A 10490-nucleotide genomic window follows, 5' to 3' on the forward strand; every position below is an offset into this window, starting at 1 on the left:
TCTTGGAAGGTTTGCATATAATAATCTAAGCCACATTTAGAGTATTATACAAATGTATTTATTAGATTTTGGGTTTAAAAGATTTTGTCCAACATCGGTTTCAAATCCACAAAACATTAAGTAAGATAAGGATGGAGCCTTTCCATACTAAATATTATAAAGTGTTTAATCTACTAATTAGTTGGTATTTGTATTCAAGATACAAATAATGGTGATTGAAGTATTATCCAAAAAAGATTAAAGGAGGATATTTCTACCGATTAGAAAGTAAATCATACCAAGTAAGATTTAATTCATCCTTTATTATCATTAAGACCTTAGATAGTTCTTATCGGCTTGTATTTTGTGCTTAATCTCAGACATTCATTAGAAAGGAAGTTACACACTAAAGTGTATAGTTCCTTAATAATTATTTTCTCTACACTTTAGTGAAAATAGCATTAGGAATCCTTTATATACAAATAAGATTCACATATGTAAAATAAACTACATTATTTGCCTTCAAGAATCCCTTTCTTGCAGTTGGAATATATGAATGCCATTTATATAATAAAGATAACAATGGCAAAGATAAGTTTGAATTAAAACAAGTTTAAGTCAAAAGTGCTTGCATATAGAACTTGATTTTATTTATAAAATGTTGATATTTACTTTATAATTCTATTAAGAGATCTAGTCTCATAAATAGAAGTTAATCATTTCAGAATATGAATATTATTGTTATGAAAAACGATTAAGTAAATGATCAAACATTTGAATAAAATAAATGAGACATAAAGTTAGACATGCTAAATTAAAACATACATTGTTCCAAAACAAATATTGTTTTACATTACAATTACTTTATGTTCTAAGCATAAATAATAAACTAAACTCCGAGAGTGTAGTTGTAACTTGGTTGTGCTCAGCTTGGTTACTCTTCAGTAAATATCTGCAAGCCATTTTCAAATATTAGATTAACATTAAGTACCAAGTACCAAAGTGTTATATGAAAAATATGAGTTCTATCTAGTAGATACTAGAAGTACTAGTCTCTTCCAGACTTTCTTTCCAAATAAGAGGAGTAAATTCTCTTCCAGTGTCCAGTTTCTCCACAAAAGAAACAAGATCCATCTATGTGGGCTTTAGTAGATTTCTTGGGCTTAAATGTGTTCAGTCCATAAAACATGGGCCTCCTCGATCACACAAGGTGATTCTTTTTGTCCTTGTACCATTCATAGTTTGATGTTAGAGACATCTTTAGCATCATAGTGATGCCTTACTAGGTATCATGTTCAGACTTACTGCTCAAAGCAAATAGTTTAGGACTAGGACCTTTAAGTGTATACAATTTCATATCTCTCACGAGATTGTCTCTTAAGACATGAACCCATTCATTGCAGTTGTATCTAGTGAACGTTATTGTTTCATTAAGTCATTAAAGAAAATGACAATTCATGGTAATGAGAATGGATTATTTAACTACAAAATTTTAATAAAATTTATTTAGTATTTCAATATTTAATCTTCAATAATTTATACCATTTTAGTTTCCAAAAACAATAATTATCAAAGTCTAGGATCCAAGTTGCAAAACAAATAAATGGTTAGGTATCCTTTATCCCATTCATTTGAATCCAACTCGGTAGATATCGATTATCAATTATATCTTGCTATATAATTCCTAGACTTATGGATCGCTAATAAAAAAATTAATTAGAAATGTTTGATCCCATCTATGCCTCAGAACTCTGTTGCTTAGGTATCCTTTATCATAAAAGATTTCCGATCAAATCATCTAATTTGAAAAACTTGTATAATCGGCCTATAACTTGGTTATAGAAATCGCGAATACACCCCGACCATCAAAAGATAACACTAAGCGGTTATGTATCCTTTATCCCACTAATGCATCAAGAGATGTGTGAGTATCTTTAAAAAAGGATTGCATAGATTTGAGGTTTGTTAAGGGGTCTTTTATATGTTTTATAATTCTAGTTTACAAACATATGATATCATGGTTATTACATGCATATAATAAACCATGGTATCAATTTTCAAAAGAAAATCACCTTTAAAGGTTCTATATAAAAAGCTAGTTTTTATATAATTTGACGCAATTCAATTTTAATAACTGGTATTAAGTTTGAGTTCATTTGAACCTTTTATATCTTTAATAAAACTTCATTTTATTACTTGTATATTTGGAGTTTTTATAAGTAAAAAAAATCACCATTTTAAAACTTATAATTGAGTATTTCAAAATTTGTCGTTATTAACGTTTTTATAAAACCGGGTTTTATTTTAAAACAATAACTTGTTACATCTTATGTCCAAACTCCATGTGATGTTTATTTTGTCCAAAATTATTTTAGCATGTGAAAAACTAATTTATCAACAACATAAAATAATGCATAAAATAAACAACACAAACATACATAAAAAGATATGTGCATAAACATAACCAAGTAATGACATTTTTGTGAGCCAACACAAAAGATGCCAAGTCCATTCCTAAAGGGACATTTAAGGGGACCAAAAATCTTATTGTAATGTTGTTGTAGAAGCTCCCACTTGAGTAAACACCCATTGCTTGTAAAAGATTGGAAAATCTTCTTTAAAAGAAAAATTCAGCCACATGCAACACTTTTCAAAAAAATGTTGCAGAAAGTGTTGCATTAGGTCAACAGCCCTTTAAAGAAAAACCTATTGTTGACAGCATTCATGACACTTTTCAGAAAATGTCATCTTTCTGCCCAGCACTTATGTAGACACGAAAATTGCCTTTTTGTCTTCAAAATGGCTCCAATTTCATTTCTTGTTACATCTTTGTACAAATAAATTATTTCTAAAAACTAATCTATTACTTTACAAAAATAACCAAGAAAACTAATCTACTTAATTATTAGATATCATATAAATAAATAAATAAATTATTACAGCCATTTTTATAACAAAAACAACAAACACAAAAACACAACAATCATAATGGTCATTGGCTAGTTTATGCACATTATACAAATCAACATACACATAAAACAACCATTATTTTCTCAGACAACTTTAAATGATAAAATATGCACGGAACTTTTGTCACATAAAAAAATAATAATTATAAAGTTGTTATAGAAAATATGTATGAACTTATTTTTACACAAAAAAAAAAGTTATCCATATTCTCCAAAAACGAATATTTCCAAAAATAAAAAATCTAACCAAACTTATAAGGTGGCTCTGATACCAATTGTTGGGTTTTAGTTCAAAAATAGTTTCAAAAACTACAAAATATGGCAAACCGTAGACTTGATTTTTCAAAATAACATAAATATTTAATACCCACCAAGGATTATCTTGCAAGTTATAGAAAGATTAAAACACCAACCAAAGAAAGGATGAAGAAATAACAACCTTTGTTGTTCTTTGGGTCCTCTTTGGAGGCTTGGAAGTTGATGAAGAATGTGGAACCTTTGAGACACTAACAATGACTCAACTTGATGTAGGAAGCTCGTCCTTTGATTAACTCTTAAGCTAGAAAATAAAATACCCAAGTATTTTATCCAAGAGAGCAAAAGATATGCAAGTAATCTTCATGCATGAACAAAAGATGAGAGAGTCTTACCACTCTCTACATCCTACGGTTTTGGCACCCAAAGAAAGAACAAAATGAAATCCCCATGAAGCTAGTATTTAAAGCATGAAGTAAAGTCCATAAGTCCTTAACCATTTAGCACTTTATTACTTTAGAGACACATGTCTCCCATGCTTGTAATACTATCCATGCCCTTTCATTAAAATAATCTAAAAGCCATTCTGCCTTTACTTATCTCTTAATTTCGACAATAGAGTGATAAAAAGAAAGATTGAGTTTATATTTTATAAACTCAATGTTTATAAGATATAAACTTTGTCTTTTTCTAAGAGACAAAAGGCTTACATAGTCTAAAATGTTGTATATGACTTATTAATTCATACCATATGAGTTACGTAATGTTACTTGCTAATGAAAGTTATTATTTCCATGAAATAAATAATTTCCAATTTAATTATAAGAGTTTTATTGAATATTTATTAAAATAAATTTCCAATAAATAATCAATTATATCTAGTTGTTGTTAGTGTGACCCATTAGTATCATATGTTAATTAGCAATATCACTTTAATATGATTCTTGAGCGTACTATATCTTTCATCCACACCTATCCATACTTTCCTCAAGAATTATCCTAAATCCTTAAGTCACATTCTCATACTGATACTCCCATTACCCGCTAAACAGTACACCAATCACACTAAAGCACTTCCTAGGCTCTCCTAGGATCCCCACTTCACCCTGTCATCAGCTGCTGAAAAACTCCTACTAATATCAGCTAACTACTACATGAATACAATTACATGAAACAAAACTTAGATAATCCTTCACCTAAAAGACTCAACCCTACAACGGTTGGACTCAAATGAGAGTTGTGCAATAAGACCAAATCAATCACTCTAAGATTATTTAACCTTTGCAGCATGTAACCAAAACGTATTCACTAAATAGTTAACTCACATCAATATGAGTCCTACAAAGCACAAAACAAGCAGCATTCGAGCAGTAAGACTCTACAAGCCACAAAACATCAACATGCATCCTACCTAATTGACATCTCTCTAATATGAATTCTATCATGCAACCTTAAATATACCCTCAAGCTACTCCTATCATGCAAACCATTCTATAGCACATATAACATATCAACATGTATGGTTATTCTGGGAACCACTTACTTGAGCTCGGCTAATTGCACGCATTGCACCCCATTATCTTTTTAAATTCTTTTTAGAAAACTTATTTTTTTTTTTCAAAAAGATTACCAATTCCTCAGATTGAGTTCAGTCAAACCCGAGACTGTGTCTGAATCCCTAAAACCCAGGCTCTGATACCAACTTGTAACACCCCAAAAATACCAACGGAAGTTTTCATTTTTAAACCATTAATTCCATACAACCATTTGTTCCAAAACCAATCAGAGTGGACTGTATTTTCTAAACATCAGTGTAAAAAAATATAATCGGTGCGGAAAAGTCATCAAGGGTTTCTATGCAGTCAAGTCGGGTCTTTCCCTTTGAAACTGGAAGTACCTAAAAAATGTTAAACCATAAACCAAAATCACAAAGCTTAGCGAGTTCCCCAAAACACTGCATAACATATATATCAACAGGACCAGCCTGTACATTAGGCCCTGCCCATAATATCCAGCCCAACCCACATATCAATAGGCCCAAACCAACAAACAAATAGGCCCAACCCAACCTGTCAATGGGCACAACTCAACATGAAAATGGGCCCAATCCAACATGAATACTAATGGGCATGGCCCAACACATAATGAAAGAGTCACAAAGACACTAGCATCATACACATTATAGTGAGAAGACTCACCTAACACATAAAACCAGCTAAACCACAACTCAGCCCCGTAAAAGATGCTACAACATTCCTATAAAAACATACAAGGTCCAACCTTAGTCTGCACACTAAAACCAGCAATCTTGACCAAAAGTCATCCGTGGTCAACAAGTCAAAGTCAACGGTCCAAAGTCAAACAACCAAAAACACTTCAGCGAGTCGACGCATCATGGCCTTCCATTGCCCAAGTCATGGCAAAAAGATGAAAAAACAACCAGGTCTCACTCTAGTCTCCACACCGTAACGAATAAAGTGTCATGTCGTGGGAACTAGATCTTCAGTGACTTAATGCATTAAGATGCTTCCAACCACACCAAGGGCTCCAAAGATTAGTTCTACTTCTTCCTAAGGTCTTGATGGATTAAGTTTCCAACTTTATCACTTAGGAAATCCCCATGCACCAAGATCTCAAAACCTAGGTCCTAATGGCAACTTAAGGTATGACTCAACCATTAAGCACTTAATTATAAAATCCACTTCCCTAAAGTTTCCAGAAGGGGTTTTACACCTAATGAACCATAAAAATTCCATCTTTATGTACATGCATGTCCTTCCCCAAATTAGGTCATAATCATGATAAAATGAGCTCAAACTTTGAGTATGAGAACAAAAACTCGAAGGAACCATAGATCTACCACATATAATCACAAAGGGACCTCATGGATCCAAAAAAGTTTCCAACTTTATGAATCCTTCCATCCAAACTTCCACAATATTGAAGAAATGATACAAAGAGATCTTGTTAACGAAGCTTAAAGTCTAGCCTTAGTATTTTTTGTACTTTTACCCTCTTATAAATAGGAGCTGAACATAGAGTTGATAGTAGAGTTTTCCCATTTCTATTATCATTTTGTACTCTTGTTCATTGGAAGTAATATGAGCTAAACCAGACCTTATTTACTTCTCGTGTTCATCTTTACTCTGATTTTGATTCTCATACTCGATTAATCACTTTTACAATTGGTATCAGAGCAGGAATCAATACTGAAAAGATCTGATTTTCAATTGAATCTCTAGTTTTTGAGTCGCGAGTTTGTCTCAAAAGTTTCCGCACTGTTTGATTCTGAAAATCATCTCTGATCTACAGTTTTGATTTGATTTTGCATTTGAATTGTGTAATCGAGTAATCATTTTTGAGTTTCTGATCAATTCAGTCATTCAATTTCAAGTTTCTTCAAGTTTTTCTGAAAAATCTCATCTGTATGTTAATGGCGAATTTCAACATGAACACGATGACTTCATTTTCTCATCTGTTAGGATCTTCTACGAAGATTCCTATGTTGATTCTAGAGTACTATGATCAGTGGGCTGATCGAATGGAGGATTACTTGAATGGATTGGACGAGAAACTCTGGCGCTGCATTACTAGAATCGCTAAACCTCCACCGAATGTTCAACATATTGGATCATCTGGATCAGCACCTGCAGTTACTGATCAATCCACCAGGCTGAAGAACAAAGAAAAGCGTTGTTTGAGAGAATTGCGAGGTGCCTTGCCACTTGTTGATTATAGTTACATCTGTGGTTGTAACACTGCAAAGGATATTTGGAATACTCTTAAGGAAAAGTATATAGGAAGCGAGAAAACGAAGATAAATTCTTTTAAGCGGTGTCTTGTGGAGCTGAAAGAGTTCATACAAAAAGAGAGTGAAACGATTGAAGTTTACTATGATCATCTTAATGAACTGATCTATAGATGCAATCGTTATGGAATCACAAGGTCATCAATGGAGTTTAATATCACTTTTGTGATGGGACTTCGTAAGGAGTGGAGAAGTGTCAGCTTGATGGTGAAGAATCAACAAAGCTTCGATACTTCATCTCTGAATAATTTGTATAATTAGTTGAAAACTCACGAAAGTGAAGTGAATGAGATGGCTGAAGAGTCGAAACTGAGTTTGGGTGGTCCTTTAGCTCTTGTTTCGAAAGTGTCTGAGAAAGAAGCTGTTGAGAAAGATGATTCTGATGAAGAAGGTTTTATAATGAATTCTGATGATGAAGCGGTTGCTTTTTACTCGAACAACCGAGTTAAAAAGTTTTTCAAGAAACATTTCAATCCTAAGGTGAAGCAGAGTGATGTAAAAGGAAGTTTCGTGAAAAAGTCTGTGGGTTAGGAGAAGAAGAAATTTGAGAAGAATGATGTGAAGACAACTGAAGCTAAAATTGAGAAGAAACTTACGGGAGATATTGGCGTTGACTGTCATTACTGCAACGGAGCAAATCATTTGTGTCACAGCCCCAAACCAGAACGGCGGAAACTTTCGGGGGCGGAGGACGTCATGCTCAGTATCATAACCATAGTGAAGAAAGTAAACACAACCATCATAAATATAATTTAAAAGGTTACATCATTTCAAAAGTATATGTTTCCAAATAAATTACATATGATGTCAAAATATAGGAAAAGAATCTACGCCTTAGCGTCTTGACTTCAGAAATCTTGTGGTTACCTGTTTTACTGATTACATGAGAATACAAGTTCTTTTGAAAGAGTATCAGCATAAAACTGGTGAGTTCATAAGCAAATTTATGAATGAAAATAAATGATGTTCCTTTTTGTTTGTTACAAGTTTGTTTCCAAAAAATCCAATATTTTCTTAAAGGTGGTTATAGTCTTAACTGAACCATGACTTAGTGTATGTAAGTAATTCGTCATACTTGTGTGTGTGGTTTTATATTTAAATAAAACTTCTTAAATCCCCGTGAACTGTGTGTTTTGTTAATTTCCCATGTGAGATGTTATAACCATACTAAACTCGAAGACCTCGTACTCGACGTTCTTCTGGAGTTGGAATGTTATGACACTTGTCACCATAGACCTGCCGGTCTAGCTGTTGCAAGCAGCTTAGGTGCGGGTTTGTCAGACCCAATATAGATCTATACACAACTATCACGCTCTCCCTCCAGGCGATTCTGATTATAACTACAGGACTTTACCGTGGTACTTAAGAGTACCCCTAAGGAGAATGTCTCACAAATTTACTTATTAACAAATTCACGTAGTATGTAATGAAATACTTGTTTTGTAAGTCAATTAGTTATTGTTTTCTTTGTCAAACAAAGTGCTCAAACTATACCTATTATAGTTTATCAAATGTGTTGTGTATTTGAATGAAACCTTGTTATGCATGTATTTGTATTTCCATCAAATGACATTTAAAATACTAAGTATAAATCATACACACCTTGCACAACATGTTACAAGGTGTGAATAACTTTTAAACATGTATTTGACAATTTTACCGTTAACTGACACTGTTTTAGAATATTTATAGAAAAATCATCGTAAGTCAAAAACTGAATCCGTAAACTCTGAGTATTTAGAAAAAGAGTCTACTGTATCCATAAATTTTCCTATAATTTTTGGTGATTTCAAACCAGGGTGAAAATGTTCATCTTCACAACCTGGTCCGATTTTGTTGCTGCAGTGATAGACAGTTTTGTAAAAATCACCATAAATTGAAGAAAAATCGTATGGAGATGTGCAAGTAGTCATTTTAAAGGTATAAACCTGAAATATTTGTATATTAAACATTTTTGAAAAATATTAAGTTTAAGTTGGGTAAAACAGTTCGTGAACAGGTCACAACTTTTCTGTTGTAAGCTGTCAAGTTAAGTTTCAAATATGTTTTGGTGTTTTAACTTGTATTCCCCCCCCCCCCCCCCTGAAAACTAAAGAAAACTGGAAAATGTAGGGGTATGAACTCACCTTGAGTGATTTCTTGAAGAAGGGAAGGTTGAAGACAAGGAGTATCAAGTCAAGAACACTTGATGAACACGTGAACGCTTGGATGATCCTAAGAAGGATTTTTGGGGTTAAATGTGTGTAGATGATCCAAGAGTGTTATGAAAATATGGAATACTACTTGAGTTTAGATATAATACTTACCAAAAAGTGAGATAATATCTCAAGAACACTTCCAAAAAGTGGCTGGAAGTAGAGAGATAAAGAGGCTCCCTTGAAGGTTTGAGAAGTGTGTAAGTGTTTGAAATGAGCAAGTAAGCCAAGAAATGCTCCAGGGATCTCTATATATATTGAAGGTTGCTAGAGCAACTTGTGAGTTTGAAGTGATGTGTGCCTTTGTTTGTGTGATGTGGATAAGGTTGGCTAATGAGAGGATGACACATGGAGGCAAATGGGAACACTTGACCCACTTGTGGGGTAGAATACTCCTTTTATTATAAATTAATGATTTTTAATTAATAAATCCTTGAGAAATTAATAAAATATGAGTTTGGGGGGTTTAAAATGGTAAAAATATGAATTTGGTGAAAGTCCCCGTCAAAAAAACGGGTTTAACATGCGAAAGTAGTCGAAAACCGGGAATTAGGAGCGAACCAGTGAGATTCTGAGTTCAGGGCCGAAGGTGCGAGGTTCGGTCCGAACTTGCTGACCGGATCCGGAAGCGAAGGTGAAGGCTGATGCAGAGCGAGGTTCGGTCTTAGTCTCGGTGGTTCGGTTCGCTCGGAGCAGCTTTGGCTCGTCAGGGTCTCGATCCGGAAGGGACATTCGGCTTCGGTCCTAAGTAGCTAACTTCGGCCCTAATGAGGTGTTTCGGTTCTAAGAGGCTTCGCCTCCTTTAAGCTGTTTTTCTAATAATCTTCCCGCTTTGAGTGATTTTTGGCCAAGTTAAGGTCCGGGATGACCCGGATGACTATAAAAAGTTGAGAGAGATTTAAATTTAGCCATTATTATCGTATAATCTTGTAATGCAAGGTTCGAGAACCCCGTTATGCTTTGTTTATGATTGATTTAAGTCCCCAAAAGGGTCTATAGTCGTGTTTTGATGCGTTTAACTCCCTTCTTAGGGTTTTCACATTGATAAACACATAGATTCTCCAAGACACTTGGATTCTTGACATACAAATGCACATTTTATACATAGAGTAACTTTTAGCATACAAGTACTAATTAAGTTTGACCGGTTTGACTTTTTGACTTTGACTTGCTAACTCTGAATTTGACTTGAATTTGCCGGTTGTCACAATTTGGCTAATGATTGTATGCTTCATAAGAAAGAAGAGAAAAAGAATAGGGTCAAGGACGAAGCCTATTATGTTG

This window comes from Lactuca sativa, chromosome 7 (genome assembly GCF_002870075.4).
Source record: "Lactuca sativa cultivar Salinas chromosome 7, Lsat_Salinas_v11, whole genome shotgun sequence".
NCBI lineage: Eukaryota > Viridiplantae > Streptophyta > Magnoliopsida > Asterales > Asteraceae > Lactuca > Lactuca sativa.